This window comes from Vombatus ursinus, unplaced genomic scaffold (assembly GCF_900497805.2).
Source record: "Vombatus ursinus unplaced genomic scaffold, bare-nosed wombat genome assembly UNPS02014772.1, whole genome shotgun sequence".
NCBI classification, from domain to species: domain Eukaryota; kingdom Metazoa; phylum Chordata; class Mammalia; order Diprotodontia; family Vombatidae; genus Vombatus; species Vombatus ursinus.
In genome coordinates this window covers 15,812,441-15,833,376 of record NW_020954550.1, presented here as the reverse complement: position 1 = coordinate 15,833,376, position 20,936 = coordinate 15,812,441, and the positions used below count along the sequence as shown (strand labels likewise).

The 20,936-nt window shown below is 38.5% G+C and overlaps 1 protein-coding gene across 4 annotated transcripts in view; it reads right to left on the bottom strand.

Moving 5' to 3' along the window:
- Positions 1–20,936, bottom strand: part of PDE4D (phosphodiesterase 4D) — a 1,859,629-nt gene that overhangs the window by 1,787,987 nt on the left and 50,706 nt on the right. Inside the window, exon 1 of one of the 4 annotated variants that reach the window (XM_027863634.1) lies at positions 1,371–1,400. The exons of the other annotated variants lie outside the window; for them this stretch is intronic. The gene's annotated coding sequence lies outside the window, so the exon portion shown is untranslated. Of the gene's footprint in view, positions 1–1,370; positions 1,401–20,936 lie in introns of those variants that run through there. 4 annotated transcript variants of the gene reach the window in all.

Genomic DNA, 20,936 nt, shown 5'->3' with positions numbered 1-20,936 from the left:
CACACACACACACACACACACACACACACACACACACAAAGGTACAACTACAGGGCCGAGGAATTGCAGAAACCAGCCGTGTTGACACCAGCTCCCCAACACTGCTGCAAGTTTTTTGGAAAATGGTCTGACAACTTAAAATAAGAATAAATAAAACCAATCACATCCTCTGACCCAGTGACTCCATTTCTAAGACATCCTAAAGTCATGAAAAGGGGGGAAAGGACCAGTTTGTATGAAAATATATAGTCACTTTATTTGTAATAAAAAATTACAAACAATACGTATGTTCAGAGATTGAAGGAGGCAGAAACATGCACAATATGTGATCTATTATTACTATAATATTATAGGGGGAAATTTTTGGATTTGTGATTTTCTTGGGTGCAGAAAGTCCCTCTTAATGCAGGTAGATACTTTCCCTGCAACTCTTGAGAATTGTCTACAGCACTGTTGTTTGGTTTTTAGTCGGATTCCATTTTGCTAAAATGAATGGTATAGCACTGTTATTTTCCCTCTGTGTTTGATTTAGTCAAATGGGTCAAATTTGAGAGTCTTTTATCACATCATTTTGGTTCAACTGTTGATTAACTTGTAAACCTTGCTTTTATAGTAATAACTTTTTTTAATAAAATAAACGGTCATTTTAATGTTGCTACCCAGGGTTGCAACTTTAGCCATCTTTGCCTCCTCCCTTTCCCTCAACTCCTAAATCCAAATGGCTTTCAAATCTTGTCAATTTTATATCCAAAACATTTCATACAACTGTCCTCTCCATCCACCCACCTAATACCAGTTGACCTCTTTCTAGACTATTGCAGTAGCCTCCTATTTGTTCTCTCTCAGGTTTCTCCACACTCCAAACCATCCTTCAAAATAATCACCCTAAGGCACAGGTCTAACCATAATACTTCCTAGCTCAAAACTTGAGAGGCTCCCAATTGTCTGTGGGCTAACATATGAACTATTCATTCTGGCATTTAAGCACCTGCACAGCCTGGCCCCAACCTACCTTTCCAGAAGTATGTCATAATAATGCTCATCATTAACCCTATCTCCAGACAAACCAAGCTACTAGTTATTTTTCTTTTTCCTGAATTAGACTTTACATTCCCTGTATCCATGCATTTGTTTACTCTGCTGCATATCCTTAGAATGTACTCTTTCCTCATTCCTCCCTCTCGGAATTCCTTTCTTCCTTCAACGCTCAGCTTAGGTACCTGCCCTTCTGTGAAGCCTTCTGTGAGCTCCCAACTGTTAGCCCTCACTCCTTCAGATTACCTTTTTCTCTCTTTCCTTCTCCAATCCATCCTCCACACAGGTGCCCAAAAATCTATATTAATGTAATAAGTACTTGCCAGTACACTGACCTTCAGTCCCAGCTTCACCTGCCTGGTTGGCATCCTAAGTTTCATTGCTCATGAAGGAATGGTGGAAAGATGGGCGGTGACTTACAAGGTAGGGCAGGCAAGAAGTTGTGAAGGTGAATTGGGTGAAGGATGAAAATGGAGATTGGCAATCAACCAGTTCACCCTCCTCCTCCAGGCATTTACGTTTCCTAAGATTTTGATAGCAAGCCAGGGCACTCAGAGAAATAAACAAGATACAAGTGCAAGCCAAGAATGCAGTTGTGCCAAGCAAGAAGCAGGAAGCGTGAGGAGTGCAAAGTAACCTGGATCAGAGGACGCAGTGAGCTGAGTTCCCATGATAAGGTAAAGTGACACCTAGGCTAGGGACAGATATTATATATTCTGTGGTCAGAGGGCAAGTGTATCTCTCTACCCTTGACTGTCTCCAAATTTCCTTGCCATGCTTGAGGACTTGAGATGGAATAAGGAAGTTTGGAGCTAGGAGATTAAAGCTTGTGGAGGCAGGACAGGGAGACTGAGATTTAATACTGACCCCCTCATTGTTATTGCAGCTTTATCATGTTTTCATTATTTCAATTAAGCATTTATTCTACTATTTATTCTAATGGAAGTCTGAATAATCAAGAACAGAAGGAGAAGAAGAGGGAGAAGAAGAAGGAGAGTTTTCCTTTAATAGTACAAGGGCCTAATGACACCTGAAATCTGATTGGTTTCTACACAAACCATCCCTTGACTACACAGGGTTGCTACCTGTACTACAAAGGGAATGAACTAACAAGTAGTGGGATGGCCAGCTTTCCAAGAGCTGGAGCAAGCCTAGTAGTTACTCCCATGACCTCTGGTGTTGAATGTACAAATACCCAAGTGGGGATAAGACTTGATTGATAGCACTGGGTCCCAACATGAAGTGGCCTCCATATCCCTGGTTGCAAAACCTACATGTGCACATGTTGCACTCACCAGGAAAATAGAAACTCCCTGAAAGCAAGGCCTGTTTTGTTTTGGTTTGTTTGGTTTGTCTTTGCGTCCCCAGTGCCCAGCACAGTCCAGATATTTAATAAACTTGAGCTGAATTGAATTCTATCCTCTCATACACACACTGTGCATACATGTTATCACCTTTGTTTCAGCAGGGTATATTTCCCAAAGCTTATTCTGACTGACTGGTGTATCTTTGCTTTATTATATCCATCATTCAAAGCCCCTAGATTTTCAGATTGCAATATACTGTAATATTAACTCATCCGACCCACAGGCACAAAAAGGTTTGAACAGTATCTGTATTTTCTTTTAAACCCAACCTTCAGTGTTCAAAGGGAAGCATTTTTCAGAAGGGCCTATATTGCAATGTGTTTTATATTGGGTCCAAAGGTGCAAATATAGAAAAAGCTTCCAAAGCCTTCCATTTTCTGAAGATCACTGTAATTTAATGAGAAAAAAAATGAAAAAGATTTTCATAAGCTAGAAAGCAAAAAGCCAAGCAGGAGCACAATGATGTTAGTCTGGCAAAAACAGAACTGCACAGAACCTCAGAGAGGAGAGGGAGCCTCAGAGGCCAACCTGTACCAGACCTGAAATCATCTTGACAATAACCCAGAAAGCAGTCCTGCCTTAGCCGTGTTTTGTCAGGCCAGATACAATGTGACTTTCATACATCATATCAACAACGCTGCCTATTTTGTCGACACAAGCCCCATTCCAACCAACCTTCTATCTATGAGCTTTGCAAGCCAGGACAATGCCCCATTAGTTTTCCTTCCTTACAAGGCAAGGTAGCTCAGCATGGTGTAAGTAATGAGGAGTCATTTGTTGGATTCTCTTAGCTTTGCACTGGTCCCCAAAGTAATAATCTGGTCTAATAGATCTGCAGCTTCAGAAGGACGGGACATAAACTATGGTGATTGTAAGCATTCTGACACCCACTGGGAAATTTTGGATTCCTGCTATTTGTTCCATGAAAGAAAAAGCTCTCCTCTTTGGTTTTGTCTTACCTTAGCCCCCTGATAAACATTAATGAGCATTTGACTAGTTAGGGGGATTTGAAATGTGATCAGGAAGCAATAAGTAAGGAAACCTCCTCATGACTCAAATGGTTTGCACAGACTGCCAACGTGGAAGAGAGAACAAAGGGAGAGTTTGTTCTATTATGCAGGGCAGGATGGATTGAGAGTAATGGAAGGGACATAAAGTATCTGCACACCAGTCATCACATGCCTTCAGCCAAACTCACATCATGGGCACAGGAATTTTGAGCAGTAGTATTGTTGAAGCTATTTGGAACCTTAGTGGTCCCCTTATAACACAGCAGAATATTTGCAGGTAGAAACTGTCTTTGTGCTAGCACAGTGTCTTTTGTTTCTTTTGTTGAGTTGTATCCTGACTCTTCATGACCCCATTTGGGGTTTTCTTGGCAAAGATACCGGAGTAGTTTGCCATTTCCTTCTCCAGCTCATTTTTCAGATGAGGAAACTGAGGCAGAGTTAAGTGACTTGCCTAAGGTCACACAATTAGTAATTATCTGAAGCTGGGATTTGAACTCAGGACCTCCTGATTCTAGAGCTGGCACTTTATCCACCATGGCACTTAGCTGTCTAAAGCACAGCATGTAACACATGCTAAATAAGCACTCAATAAATGACAGTTAAGTCGAATGCAAAATGTATTAATTCTTTAAATAGAGAGAGATTGGTAATGCAAGTAGATAGGATACTGGGCTCAGAATGAGGAAGCTCCAAGTTCAGATCTCATGTCTGACACTTACTAGAGCTGTGTGACTGGGAAAGTGACAACCTCCTTCAGCCTCTTTCTTCTCACATTTGTAGTAAGGGGATGATAAAAGCACCTACTTTGTACAGTTATTGGGAAATTAAATAATATATATATCAAGTGTTTTGAGAACTTTATGTTTGCACCTGTGTTTAGTTATTATAATTATTGTTATTTCATGTTGAATAAAGTCCAAGGGATTGAGTGATCCTATCATGTGCCATGTATCAAATACTCACTTTGACATTAACTTTATATACCTCCCTTTTATTTATTCATTTGTATATATTTGTTGCCCTCCCTCATCAATCACCAAATCTTCCTAATTCTTTCTCCTCAATATCTCTCAAATTTTCCCTTCCTCTTCATTATCACAAGCATTACACATCTGTCCAGACACTCACTGCCTCACAGATGGATAATTACAGCTCCCCCTATCTTTCCCCTCCCCCTCTTAAAGCATATCCTCCAACACGCTGTCGGGGTAACTTTCTTTCAATATTCCCTTTTTTTTTTTTAAATCATGTCACCCCACAGCTCAAGATCTACAGCATTTGGGACCTCTCTGAGATCCATAAGGCTCACTTTGCCTCTGGAAACACAGCTCTCTTCCTACCCTTTCTGACAACTACCATCTTTGCTTTCCCCTTTGGATGTGCAGACTAATCCCTGGGATCCAGATGGCCTTCAAAGAACCATACAGTTTTAGAAGAAAAATGAGCTTAATGCATCAGAGATGGGAAACAGATACACTTAAGCAAGAACCTGCTCCTGCTGATTAAATCAAAGACCTTCCTTGCCTCTGTCTCTGTTGTTCAGGTGACTGAAGCAAGGCCGGGCCATCGTATATGTCAGTTAGAAAAAAGGATACAGAGATTAGCTCGGGCAACTGTATAAAGCCCCCAGGCACCTTCCAGAAGAACCATGTGGGCCCTCTGTTCTGGGCTAGGCCTGACGCAGGCTAATCCACTGATTCAGGCTCACTATCAGGGTAAACTGAGACACTCACAGACAACCTAGCAATTAAAAGGTTCACTTAGCCGTGGCATGCCAGAGATATTCAGCAAATATACACCATCCATTTGGGTGAACTCAGGCTTCCTGTCTGTGTTCCCCATGCTGACCCATCTGTCACAAGTGTGAATCAAGCCTGAGAGAGGAGCCACTGAATCCTCATGTTCTGGCTTTTTAACTCAAATGATCATGAAACTAGGGGAGCTAGGTGGTGGAGTGGGTAGAGCACTACTCGGGTTGACCCGAGTTCAAATCCCACCTCAAACACTTACTATCTGTGTGATCCTGGGAAAGTCACTTAACCCTGTTAGCCTCAATTTCCTTATCTGTAAAATGAGCTGGAAAACGCAATGGCAAACTACTCCAGTATCTTTGCCATGAAAACCCAAAATGAGGTAAAAAAAAAAAAGTCAGATACAACTTGGGGGGAAAAAAAGACTGACCACGAAGCCAAACTGAGCCTTAATCTCCTGGACAAATTAAGTCTCAATGACCATTTCAATTCCTTTTAAGGGAAAAACCAGCCAAGCCTGGCTAGGGTGGATAGATGTTGGTCTTAGGACACTTCCCTACCCCTTTTCCCTCCCTAGTGGCTTAAAGACCAGTCACCACAAGGTTAAAGCAACCTCCGTAGAAGTCTCCTCCATTCATTTCCCCTACTCTACATCCCTCCCTGAGACATAGGTATTCATTTTAGATCTTGGGCCTTCCCTTGTGTGAATAAAAATGTATCATGATCTAAGTTGGCAATTCTTCTGTTTAAAAAAAATGAAGACTTCCTCTAAGCCCCTAAATATCTGGAAAGGACTAGGAAAGCTCCCTTTTGACTCTTTAGACTCAGTAACAAATTCAACAAACATTTGCTAAGTTCCTGCTTTGTCTAAGATGCTGGACCAAGCGTCAAAGATACAAAGGAAAAAAATAAAATAGTGACTGTCCTCAGGGGGCTTACATTCTTCCAGGTTTATGCTTATGCAATGTATCAAATCTAACTTTTAGTTTAATAACAACTAGCATTTATGGAGCACTTTAAGTGCTTTCACAAAGTACTTTACATTCATTTTCTCATTTGATGCTCACAAAAGCCCTGGGGCGGGTGCTACCAATAACCCCCATTTTACAGATAAGGAAACTGAGAAACTGAAGGTTGCCAACCAGACCAGAATGACTTCTAACCAGTGGTTGGCTGCAGCTGCACAAAGCAGGCCAGAGCCAACAGAATCAGGACACAAACAGAAGTCTAATTAATTCAGGGTAAGGAAAATGACACTTGCAAACAGAACCCCTCCCTCCCAAGAAGGAGGGCTTAACATAAATGGGCTGGACTATGACACAATTATTCTTAGCCATTCCCACAGCAGGCTCATGCATAGCATAGACAGTGCAGGCATTCCTGGGTCCTGTGGGAACAATTCTTAAGTTGATTGTCTCAAGTCTTGTGGGTTGTGATTATTCTGCAGGGTACAGAACCAGAGTTCTGTGATGGGAACAGGAGTGCAAGGAACAGGGATTGTGAGAATGTCAGACATGTTATGGATGTTGGCTCTCAGGTCCCTGGGAAATAGGGGGAGAAATCCCTCAGTGAACACATAGGGCTGGTCAAAGAGATACACTTTGCCAGAAAGTGAGATGATCCAGAGTGCAAAGGATTATTGTTATGCCAAGTTCAGGATACAACCTGCTAACTGGGCCTTAGATCTGGGAAACAGTGTCTCCAAAATATTTTTACAAGGTTAAGTGACTTGTCTAGGCTCACACATATCTGAAGTCACATTTGAACTCACATCTTTCAGACTCCATATAGGTCTGCACCTACTGCAAGGACTCGCAATCCCCAAAGCAGCTGCAGTGTTAAATTTAGAACCTCCCCCAATTTTCACCCACAGCCAACGTAAGCTCATAGACATGGACTCCAATTAGTCAGATTTTCTTGCCAATTTGCCTTGCCTTCTAACACAGTCTTCCACCCACTGGTCCATATGCCAATATATCTTATTCTTTCCATCTCCTCAGCCTTTCTTCACATTCTTCTCCCTGCCTGCAATGCCTTCTGACTACATTACACACACTCAGGCATAATTCAACATTATTTCAATCCAACAAACATTACACAACACCTCTTGGGTACAAGGCACTGCACTAGGCACTGGAGATAAAATTAACAAAAATAAAATAATCCTTGTGCTCAAGGGGTTCAAATTCTACTTGGTGTGTGGGATGGGGGAAGGGGATGTGGTACAACCCCAGTAATAACAAAATATATGGGAGAAGCACTAACAACTCTAGAGATCATACTTGCAGTTAGATGAGGTGGTAAATAGAGTTCTGGACTTGGAGTCAGGAAGTCCTGTGTTAAAATCTGCCTCAAGCATTGGGACACTAGGTAAGTCATTTAACCACTCTCAACCTCAGTTTTCTTATCTGTAAAATGGGAATGATAATAATAGCACCTCACAGGGTTGTTGTGAGAATCAAATAAAATCATATATGCAAAGTGTTTTGCAAACCTTAAAATGCAATGGAAATGCTAGCTATCACAAAAATAATTAGTTAGTGTAATTATCTTAAAAGACAATTTGTACAAGGTGGCACTTAAGCTGTATTTGAAAGAAGTGAGGGAATCCTCCAAGCAGATGTGAGGAGGAATTGCTTTTTAGACTGGACAATAGGGGCAGTTAGGTGGCACAGTGGATAGAGCACCAGCCCTGGATTCAGGAGGACCTGAGTTCAAATTTGGCCTCAGATACATAATACTTACAAGCTGTGTGACCCTGGGCAAGTCACTTAACCCCATTGCCTAGACCAAAAAGAAAAGAAAGTTAGACTGGACAGCAGCTCATACCAAGGCAGGAGATGTACTAGAAGCAGTTAGACCAGTTTCACCCAAATTGAGAGTACATAATAGGAAGTATCATGAAAGAAGATTGGAAAGACAAGTGGGGAGCTAGACTGTGGTGAGTCTTAAGTTTTAGAAAAAAGGCAGCGCCATAATGTGCATAGTGCTGGGCCTGGAGTCAGGAAGATTCATCTTCGTGAGTTCAAATCTGGCCTCAGACACTTAGTAGCTGTGTGACCCTGGACAAGTCATTTAACCCAGTTTGCCTGAGTTCCTCATCTGTCAAATGACCTGGAGAAGGAAATGCCAAACCTCTTCATACCTTTGCCAAGAAAACTCAAATGGGAAATAACTTAACAAGAGTGGCAATAGGGAGCCATTGAAGACTTCTGAGTAAGAGTGACATGATCAGATCTGTATTTTATTTCAAAACCCATCTCAATTCTCTCTCTCTCTCTCTCTCTCTCTCTCACACACACACACACACACACACACATACACACTTTCCTCCATAAAACTTTCTGTGACTCAAAACACACCACATTTTTTATTTCTTTGCTTTGTGTTCCATAATGCTTAGGTGCCCACATCTGCAAATTCTTTAGATTTGTCAATGCTTTCTTGCCTTCTCAAAAATATTCAACTCTATTCAATTCAACTAGAATTTATGAAGCATGAAGCAGGCACTTAAGATACAAAGATATAAATGGAACAGCCCATGCCCTCAAGGAGATTACATTCCACTAAGGATAATCAAGTGCAAATATAGAATAATTGGCAAGAGTGGTAGGGAACACTAATCTTTGGGGGATGGGAAGAAATTATGAAAGGTCACATGCAGGGAATGACATTTGAGCTGACTCAGAAGGGGAGGAAAGCAAGAACTCCAACTATGTAGAACAGCCTACATGAAGGTAGAGATGTGGGAAATGAATGGCATGGTGTGGGGAACAGCAAATAAGAATGTTCCACTGGAACACAGAGTGTGCAAGGGGCAGCAATGTGAATTCACCCCGGAAAAAGGTTAGAGCCAGATTATGAAAGGTTTTAAATGACAGACAAAAGAGTATGTAATTTATCCTAAAGGTCATAGGGAGTCACAGAAGCCTCTTTAGCAGAGGAGTGACATGGTCAGATCTGTGCTTTAGAAATACCAATTTGTGGGACACTAATGCACTATTGGTAGAGTTGTGAACTGATCCAATCTTTCTGTAGAACAATTTGGAACTAAGTCCAAAGGGCAATCAAACTGTGCATACCCTTCGACCTAGCAGTACCACTAGTAGGTCTGTATCTCAAAGTGATCCAAAAAAATGAAAGGGGGAAAATATCCTATTTGTACAGTATTTGTACAAAATTTTTACAATTTGTACAAAAGTTATAGCAACTTTTTTGTGGTAGCAAAGAACTAGAAATTAAAGGGGTGCCCATCAACTGTGGAATGGCTGAACAAGTTGTGGTATATGATTATGATGGAATACTAATGTGTTACAAGAAATGACGAAAAGGATTCTTTCAGGAAAACCTGAAAAGACTTACATGAACTAATGCAGAGTGAAGACAGCAGAACCAGGAGAACATTGTACATAGTAACAATATTATATGATATGAAAAATTGTGAATGACTTAGCTATTCTCTCTGCAACACAATGATCCAAGAAAATCCCAAAGGACTCATAATGGAAAATGTCATCTGCCTCAGGAGAAAGAACTGATAGAATCTGATCGCAAACCAAAGCATATAATTTTTCACTCTCTTTCTTGTTCAAGCTTTCTTCCACAAAATTACTAATATGGAAATGTATTACATGATTTGCACATGTATAAGCTGTATTAGATTGTTTACCATCTCAGGGAGGGTGAGGAGAAAAGGAAGAGAATTTGTAACTCAATTTTTAAAAAAATGAATGTTAAGAATTGTTTCTATATGTAATTGAGGAAAAAGTAAAATGTTTTTTAAGAAGAAATACCAATTTGCCACTTTCAGGGAGGAGAGATTGGGAGACTAGGGAAAAAAAATACCAATTAAGAGGCTACTGCAACAGGCCAGGTAAAAGGTGATGAATGTCTGAACTAAGGTGGTATTTTTTTTTGAGAAAAGGGGACAGATGTGAGAAAAGTTATGGAGTTAAAATCAATATGGCTTGGAAATTGTTTGGATGGGGAGGGAGGATCAAGGAAAATGAAGAGTCAAAAATAATTCCTGGGTTAGGAACCTGGGTAACTAGAAGGATAGTAGTGCCTTCAACAAAAATATAGAAGTTAGGAAGAGGCATGGCATTCAACAAACATCTATTAAGCACTCACTACATTCCACGTGCCTTGCTAAGCACCGAAGATACTCCTCCAAAAAAAGAAAAAAATATGGTCTTTGACCTCAAGGAGCTCACATTCTAATAGAATAATAAAAGGATTTGTTCTATTAAACTTGGACTCAGTCAAAAGGCTGCACCCAAGGACCTAGGGGCCTCGAGGCCACAGGTTCCCCACCCCTGGTCTAGACATTAGGTGACTAGGATCTGTGACTAAGTACAAAAACACTCACTGAATTAAACACTTACTGAAAGCACCAGAGTGAACAATATATATAGTCTTTTCTCAGTGGAAAGACCAACCCTATTTTTAGGACCTTGCGTGGTCATTTTTATTTGCTTCAATTTCTCATCACAACCCACTCAAGAGCTGAATGTGGTCATTGAATGAATGCATGCAAAAGTATTTATTAAGTGCTTACAAAGGGCTATGCTGGGGATCCAAAGAGAAAAAAGTGAGACGGTCTGTAAAAGATTTCACCCTCTAATTGGGGGAGACATCACATAAAATAAAATTCAGCTGCAGGTTAGATAGAAAGTCCTGGAAGTTCAACAGGGTTCAACTGTGGAAGGAATAGCAAGATGCATAGTTTATTCAGATGACAATGCCTGAGAAAATGGAGTACAGATAGTAAGTCCTTCGTGGTCTTAGAAAGCAATTAGAAAAATGATCATACTCCGTCTCAGCAGGAACAAAATCATTAACTAGTTGAATTTTGACATGCAGTTGAAAACCTGATACACTCAGAAGAGCCAGAGGCTCTGGTTTCAAATTCTGGCTCTGCTACTTAACAATTGGGTAAGTCATTTAACCTCTCTGGCCTTGGTTTCCTCATCTGTAAAATGAAGGAGGTTCAAAGTAGATGATTGAAAGGTGTTCCAGCTCTAAGTCTAAGGCCATACAAAGAAGAAATGGAAAAGCTAAACAGAGGAAACCAAACCTCTGTCCATGGGCCTTATGCTATTCTGCATCCCTCAGGAATACGTCTCAGGGCTCCAGTACAAACAGCAACTGACAGAATCCATTTCTTACACTGTGAATTGGTGATGAAGAACAGGTAAAGCAGTGAAATGCTCAGTTAATGGAAAAGAAAAACAATTGAGAAATTACAGCAGCTATGCCCTTCAGATCACTGGGGTCGAAGGTGAATGAAAGGGAAGATTTGGGAACACCATTCCAGATAGGCCCTTTAGTCTTTCACCATAGTGGGCTCACAATCCCAAGAGCAGCTGCATCCCAAATAGAAATGCACCTGCGGAGCAGTCATTGTGTGAATGGCAATTCCATGATCCTGAATAATAGAGCTATGCTTTCCACAGGGGAAAAAAAAAATTGATTCAGAATGTTAAATGAAGAGGCAGACTTTGTACCTGACTCCCAGGGATTTTCACATTGAGAAGATCAAGGAAAGTAAGCAAAAGAAAAGAAAAAGAAAGAAAGAAAAGAGAAAAAAAGAAAACGAAAACAAACCAGAAAGCACCAAGGACATGAGGTTCTATAAGGAATTATCAGATCTATTGAGGACTGTGCCCTTGAAAGACACTGATCAAGAAATAAGGGGAAAGCCAGAGTGTGCTCTAATCAGGGATTTAAAGGACAATGTTACTCAACTAAATCAGATAAGAGAACAAAATGTACAATATGCAATAAGTTAGCATTTATTAAGCACCTCCTGTTTTCCAGGCACCATGCAAGGTGTTTTACAAATATCTCATTTAATCCTCACCACAACCCTAGGAAGTGGGTGTTATAATTATCCCCATTTTAAAGTTGAGAAAACTGAGGCAAACAAGTTATTAAACAACCTACCCAAGGTCATTCAGCTAGTGAGAGGCTGGATTTGAACTCACACTTTCCTGATTGCAAACTCAGCACTTTAATTACTGTATCATCTAGCTGCCTAGTAAAGCCAGTCAATGTATATTAAAAATTAATTAATTGAAGAAAATAATTTCTACCATAAAACTACCTCACATTTAAAGAGTGATTTATAGATTACAAAATTTTTATATACATTGATCTCACTTGAACCTCAACACAAATAACAGCTATTATTAACTCCATTGTAAAGGTGAAAAAAACTGAAGCTTAAGAAGGGCCACTTCCTCAAGGTCACAAAGCTAGTGCACTATGGAAACAGGACTAAAACCCATTTTTTTTCTAAAGTTCTTTTCATTTTAGCATATTGCCTGTCAACTTCCTGAAACAGCTAAAATTATTTCCTTCAGAATCAATAGCAAAACAAGGTTGTATTGTCTGAAATCAAATAAAATTGCAGTCTTTAAAAAGAATGATGTCAGATGAGGAAATCATCACCTGACATCTGTATGTCACAACCTTGTATTGTAAGTAACTTGAAGGCAAACCCCAATGACTATGATTTATCTTGTAATTCATTTTTTTAAAAATAAACTTTCAACTGACCCCACCATCCAAATCATCTATTGCATTATATTTCTTTCCCCTTTTAAAGCCACTCTTAAAAGAAAAAAAAAACCCTACATCAGGATTTCTTCGTCTTTTTTGTGTCTTTGGCAACCAAATGAAGCATATGAATCCTTTCTCGGAAGATGTTTCTTTTAAATACATACAATAAAATACATGGGATAGCAAATGAAGCCAATAATATTGAAAGAGTTATCAAAATATTAAAGAAGTTGGTGGACCCCAGGTTAAGAACCATCTCCATTTCTTTACTACTCATTTACTTCTCGATATCCTGGCTTCCTATTCCAGTACCCCATTAAAAATGTTCTCTTCAAGGTTACCAATAATCTAACAAATGCCAAGTCACCTATTCTTTGTCTTCATCTACCTTGAATTTTTTTTTGAAGTTTTTGAAATGGTCAACCATTCTCTCCTCCAAGATAACAATGAGAATATATATATATATATATACACACACATATATATACACACATATATATATGTAAATCTTAAAGTGCTAAAAATGCTAGCTATTAATCTTATGATGATAATATACTAATGACTGATATTTATGTAGCATTTTGAAAAGCACTTTACATAATTTATCTCTAGCTATTATTAACCAAATTTTATCAAGAAGAAAACCAAAGAATACCAGCAAAGACCATAAGAAGGAGGAGAAGAGAGGAGAGGAGAGAAGGAGAGGAGACGGAGAAGTGGGGAGGAGAGATAGGGAGAGACAGAGACAGAGACAGAGAGGGAGGAGTGAGAGAGGGAGAGGGAGAGGGAGAAGGAAAGGGAAAGGGAGAGGGAGAGGGAGAGGGAGAGAGCTCACTTGTCCACAGAGTGACTGAAGAAGAGTTAATGGAGAAGGCCACTTGACTTTGCAGGATGAACAAGATTTTCATAGGCAGGAGTGGGAGAAAGTATTTCAGGTAGAAGGAATACAGGAGCAATGCCATCAGGCATATATACTTAGAGAAAAACAAGAAATCCAGTTTGGCTAGACTGTTGGATTCATGCTAGAAAACAGTAGAGAAAGTTAGAAATACAGAATCATAAACTATAGAGTGCAAAGGGATTTAGAGACTATCTAATCCAAGGCACTTATTGGCTTTTTCCAGACCTTCAGAAGTGCCATGGCTTAAAAAACTTTCTGAAAGACAGACATGAGAAAGATAATAACAGAATAATAAAAGACCTGGGTGGAAGGGGAAAGCACTTCTAGGGCCAAAAAAAAAGACTAATTACATTTAAATATCTATTAAGTATCTTCCAAGGTAGAAATAATGATGTGAAATAGACAAATAATACTAACTTCCTCTAGGGGAAGACAAAATTACAGACATGGAGATAAGTGGGTATAGAAATAGAGACAAACTGTTATCAATGTGATTTTCAATTATGTGAGATACAACTTAGTTTTCTTGCAGAAAAGGTGACCTAAAGAGACAGATTTTTCTGGGTATAAATAGTTCTCAAATGGAGAGTTAAAGTAGAGTAGACATCACTTAGACTTGAACTTCCCCAGGGGCCTCTGGCAGCCGCAATGATTGCTACTACTTTGCAGTCAAGATCAAGGGGCACTGACCATCAGAAGAAATTACTTCTTTTCTTACTACTTCACTCTCAGAAGCAAATTTGTGGATCAAATGGAGAGAGTTTTATGGATATGTATTAAAATGGTAATGGGGATACAGAAAGATGAGAAGGGGCAATAATTAAGTGTATTTCCCTAGCCAGAAAATGGTTGTTGTTTGGCCAACAGAACAGTTTACCAGTATGAACAGAATATAGATGTTGTTGTTCAGTCATTTTCATTTGTGTTTGACTCTTCATGACTCCATGTGGTGTTTTCATGGCAAAAATACTGGAGTGGTTTGCCATTTCCTTCTCTAGCTCATTTTCTAGATAAAAGAACTGAGGCAAACTGGGTTAAATGATTTGCCCAGGGTCACACAGCTACTAAGTGTCTGAACTCAGGTCTTCCTGACTCCAGGCCCAGCATTCTATTCACTGTACCACCTAGTGGCCCTATGTAGATGTTAGAAAGACATATGCATCTGCAGAATGCATAGATTAGTAGCAGGAACTTAAGAAAAGATATTAAAAATTGATTCAAAATTCAGCTAGCTAGTGATGATAAATGCTGTTAGATTACAACTTTCTGTATTAGAGGTTTTCTAAGAAAAAGGAAAGAAATTCCTTAAGTAAAGAGAGACAACATGACAGTGGCTGGTGGAAAGGCTTTCTTTAGGAGTGTGGAAATTTTCTGGATAATATTCTGTGTATGTCTCTGCTCCAATTACTAGAAATTTTTGTTCTGACTCCATTCTAACATTTAAGATCAATTAATTCTTGAGAGCTACATTTGAAATATAACTCTTCTTAGAGTTACATTCAAATAACTGAAGTCTTTTTCCTTTTTTAAAAGCATTTTTGTACATTAGATATTATAAAATACTAGATTTAAATACCAAATGAATCTATATCTAGATCTTTTTTTTTTTGAAATATACAACATTTCATTTTTCTCTACTTGTACCCAAAGGAAAAGGTTAAATTTACATCTCAAGATGCTACAGCTTAACAGTCTTCCAACCTTTTACCTAAAAGCAAGTCATCTCTCATGCTTTTCTTTCTCAGTAATGTACTTGAGGGAGCTCAACTCTCAAGCTTACATTTCAGTCTTATCTCAATGTTTTATTCCAAATGTTGAGGTTCATCATGCCTGGAGTAGAATCGCATTGTGCCCAAAGTACTGGTGTAGTGCTGACCTAGGAGTCATGCTCCAGTCTCAGCTCAGCTACTAGCTAGCTGTATGACCTAAGTAGTGTCAAACCCACATAGAAACAGGAGCTACTAAGCTGTGTACATAAGGAGTCTTGCAGGCCACATCATGACTTAGAAAACCATGAATTAACATTACTTAAGTCTTACTGTATTTTAATTTATTTTTTCAAATAGTTCCCAATTACATTTCGATACTGGTACTGCACTCTGGGGAGTGTTGTAGGCTGCATGTAGGTGGTCACGTCTGACACCTCTGGACTTGATCTCTAAACTCCTTTCTATCTCTAAAATTTATTTTTTGGTCATTTCTCCTGATGCAATATAAAGAACCTTTCTGAACAAATTTAGTGGTTTTCAGAAACAAATTCTTCTCAGTAAATCCACATTTTGAAGTAGAATTTTTAAATAGGAAATTTTTAATTTTCCAGCACATCTAAGATAAGTTACATAGGCCTTAGAGTTACCAAGAAATTTAATATAGCAGACAGGCAAATAGAGAGTTCACATATCATTAGTCTTAAGTTAACTTGTTCACTAAATAGACAAATGACATTATTTTGTTTAATTCCACTATGTAGATTTAGAACTGGAAGGAAACTCAATGGTCATGTAGGCCAAGTTCTGTATCTTACATATGAAGAATGTGCTGCCTCAGAGGGGTTTAAAGTGATTTGTCCAAGGTCACACTGGTAGCAAGTGGGGATTTGAATCTATATCCTGCAACTCCAAATACATACTTTTTCTATGGAACCAAGAGAAAGTCCTTCTGCTCACCTCCATTTTCAAATTATTTTTTTTAAAGTGTTGGACCAATGGTGAGTGGATTGCATTACATGCCTTCATTTATATAAGGAACTCCTTGTCAGAAAACTCACTTTCCCAAATCACATCAATACTTACTTACTTACTCAGCAATTTATAACCTCAGAGAGTTGCCTTGGGGCATTGAGAAATATATAACTTGTCTAGGATTATAGAACTATGTGAAAGTGGAATCCAGGTCTTCTTAAGACAGAAGTCAGGGCAGCTAGATGGTGCAGTGGATAGAGAACCAGCCCTGGATTCAGGAGGACCTGAGTTCAAATCCGGCCTCAGACACATAACACTTACTAGCTGTGTGATCCTGGGCAAGTCACTTAATCCCATTGCCTAGCCAAAAAAAAAAAAAAAGACAGAAGCCGGAGTACTGTCCACTAAGTCACACTGCTTCTCATTTTTACGTAAAAATAAATAGGATATTGATATTTACAAATGTAAATTTTCCTATCTTCTTCCCTTGAAAGTAAGCAATATTCCTAACCAGATATGAAACAGCCTTCATAGATTCTGAATGAAAATGATGTCACAGAACAAAATTATGACTACATCTTACTTGCTTTTAAGATATCAATGATTTCTAATCATATGGAACAATAAATAGCTTCAAAGTAAGGTCAAAAATCTCATGGCTGGACTATGCTCCTAGTTTCTTCTGTACGATTTTTAACTTTCTTAAAGTTTTTTTTTTCCTCAAGTTAAACTTTTTTTCTAAAGAAAAGTAAAAATCGATGAGCCTGCTTTGATCTTGTTATATCCCCACAGAAGTCTACCCTGGGTGTCTTCTTGAAGAAAGGAAGCACGAATTTCTAACTACATAGCATCCTGGGGATGAAAATAGTAAATGACTAATGCTTATAAATAAAAATTCACCCTTGCCTCCAGTAACAGGTTCAAATATTCAGAAGTTCCCAATCACATTCTTAACCTGGCTGTTATTTTTAAAGTCCAGAACTGATCAAATAAAGTTTCCCATCCCAGGGGCCAGAGTTCACTTAAGAAACTTCAATTTCAGATTAAAATCCAAGGCTCCTGTTCCACTTCAGATTGCCTGAGCTGCTACTCCCTGGTTGGAAGGAAATGTAAGTCAGGTACCTTTGCAAACTGGATGGATGCTCTCAGGCCCCTAGGAACTTGGTTTACCTCACCAAAGCATATTGAATGTCACCAACAGCAATCATGTAGTTTCCAAAGATGCCTCAAGAGATTCTAGTTAAGTGATGGAAGAATCGGTTCAAGTCATGCAAGTTCCTATATTTGCCAGCTTCCCTTTAAGTACTGCTGTCTGAAAACTATAAAATTTCAGTGTCCTTGTATCATTTCTTCTGAATTCCCTGTGAGCACTTGCCATGTGCGAGTTCTCCGTAAAACAGTTTTTTAGGCAGACATACATTTGGCATTCAAACAGTGTATACATTATATTATCATATTGTATGCAATATAATACAGAGTTGTACTCTCTGTAATAGAGTTTCAACACTTAGTAGTTCAGTTCAAGAAAGGATCTCAGTGTCCAGTATCTTAACTGGTATCTTAACACTCTCAAAGTCTCTCTGAAGAAGTCTGGAATCAATTGCTTGACACGGGAGACACTGGCAAACGACTGCCCTGCATAGCACGCCTACGTCAAAGAAGGCACTGTGCTCTATGAGCAAAGAAGAATCGTAGCAGCTCAAAGAAAGTGAGATGTACAAATTTAGAGACATCTCCACCCCAAATACTCATGTGGACTATTTCTGCCCAACCTTTGTAAGAGCTTTCTGAGCTCATATTGGTCTGATCAGCCACGGTTAGACGCAACATACATAGCAATGTCATTTTGGTCCTCTTTAAGAATGAAGGAAAACAACCATAATACCTCAGAGACTCATAGATTTAGGGCTAAAAGGAACCTTGAAGAGGGAAGAGGGGATAGCTAAGAGGGTACAGAATTTAGAGTCAGGAAAACTTGGGTTCAAATTCTACCTCGGGCACTTAATATCTGTGACTTAGGAAGGTCGCTTAATCTTTTTGGTGACTTTATTTCTTCTTCTAAAAAATGAGAGGATTTGGGTTTGGACTAGATGGCCTTCTAACTCTAAATCTATGATCCAATGAATAGTCTGTCTAGTTTAGCCCCCTCATTTTGAAGATTAAAAACTAAGTCCCTGAGAGGTTCCATAATTTGCACAAGGTTACACTGGTAGTATAATGCAGACAAACCCAAGAGCTCTAAATCCAAATCTTTTTTAGTGTTTCATTCTCACTACATTCTATTTATTCAATCAAGGCCTCCTCTCCCCTATTAGGTTATAAGCTCCCCTAGAAGGCCAAGGGCAACAAAAACAAAGATCAGTTTATTTTGTTTCCTTGTTAGAAGAAAGCAGAAAATATTCGATTCGATTCTATAAATACTTATTTAATATCTATTATGACTTTCGGAGCTGCTGAGCTAGACACCAGCTGAAATGCAAAATTTAAATGGAGTTTATAGTCTGGTTGAAGGTTATATTGTATTCAGAATTAGATAAAGCACAAAATAATACTTAAATGCATTAGAGTAAATATAAAATAAAGTGCTTTATGAGATCTAACAGAATCAAAGTTATTATGTTATATATATTACAAATGTAATATATACATATAATTACATTATATACAAGAATACATTATTGGAACAGGAATACAGAAAAGATAAGACATTCTGGAGGAATGTTTTGAGCAAGAACCAGACCAAATAATGTTGGGAAATCTAAGAAGAAACCATAGGGGACCTTTTCTAGTCAAGATGACAAATCCAATTCATAGGCAAATGGCCAGAACAGGGACTATGGCATAGGAGTGGGTTGTTTTATAGACTCAGCCCTGGGCCCACAAAGGTATTAAGCCAGCAGCATCAGATTGCCAAGAGTAGCTCATAGACTTAATCTTGAGCTTAGAAAAGAGCTGGGCCAACAATGTAGTCACTATGAACCTGCTGAGCCTTCCAATCAGGGATTAGGGATTCAGACCAATTATAGTCTACAAGAATGCCACATGTTGCCTAAACTTAAACTGGAATCTAGAGCACATGAAGTCCAGAACAAGAACCATTATAACAAACCCTTGATCTGACCAAATACTGTCTACTGAAAGTTTGAAGCTCCCTGACTCAAGCCTCCCCTGTGAGCCTTAAAGAACATAATAATCAATAGAACATAGCAGACAGGATCTCAGATAAAACAAAGCAAGATGATTTAAGACAATGAGAGGCCCTTTAGAATCTGGCCTTAATACAAAGTCTTAATCTGGAAACTAAGGCTGGTAGAATGAGTTTTTTTTAAAATATTAAAAAATAACAATAGAGAGCTACTATGAGATGCTCAAGATATAAACCTAAAAAAGGAGACTAATTCTAAAACACCTACAAGCAAAGCCTCAAAAAAAAAATACAACTTAGAGACAAGATCAATTAGAATTCCTAGAAAAAGTGAAACAAGAAGTTTCTTTTTTATTTTAAAATAATATGATAAAAAAAATGAGAACAATAGAAGTAATTGAAAAAGAAATGAGAACTTCAACAGAAAGGAAGAAATTTAACAGCTTCACAAGTGGTATAAAACCTTACTCATATAATTGCCTCACTGAAAATTAGAATGGAGCTAACAGAAGTTAATGAAGAAAACATAAAGTTTCTCATATTAAAAACAAATGACCTGGAAAACTGATTGAGGACAGAGGTCATTTAAGAATCATTGGATTACCAGAATGCCCTAATGGGAAAAAATAGCCTGGGCATCACATTTCAAAAAATTATTTTTAAAAAACTGCCCCAATTTCTTAGAAACAGAGAATAAAGTGAAAATGGAAAGAATCCGCTAGTCATCTCCTGAAAGAAACCCCCAAATGAAAACTCCCAGTAATGTCAAGTCAGAATCTAGAGGTTACAGGTCAAAGAAAAAAAATGTAAAGAGCAAGAAAGAATTCAAGGGCCAACGAACCATAATCAAGATCACTCAATATTTAGCAGCTGCAACTTTAAAGAGACAGAGAGCATGGAAAATGATATTCCAAAAAGCAAACAATACAGGTTTACAACCAAGAATAACTTATCCAGAAAAAACTGAGAATAATCCTATAGGAGAAAAATAGGCATTTAATGAACTAGCATTCCTGATGAAAGTACCAAAGCTGAGTAGAAACTTTGACACATAAATACGGGGAAAAGCAAAAGAAAAAAATAGATGCAATTAAGAAATCAGAGGGGATATTTATGGACCAAGTGTTTACATTGTATTAAGTAAAGGGATGATGACACATACACACCTTCATCACCCTAATGTCATCAGAAATGAGAGAGTTAGTCAAATAAGAGAGAAGCCCCAGGGAATGGTTCTGTAATGTTTTAATTGTCTTAAGAAAAAAAAATGAAAAGTGTGTGGGGTGAGGATTCACTAAGGAAGAAAATAGGAGGAACAAACAGGGAAAACATCACAAATAATGGTGAGAGTACAAGTAAAAGTTTATGCAAATAGAAGAGGAGGAAGGAGTGGGTTTCACATGAACCTCAGTGTCATTTGAACTATTCAAAAAAAAAAGGAGAGAGAGAGAGAGAGAGAGAGAGAGAGAGAGAGAGAGAGAGA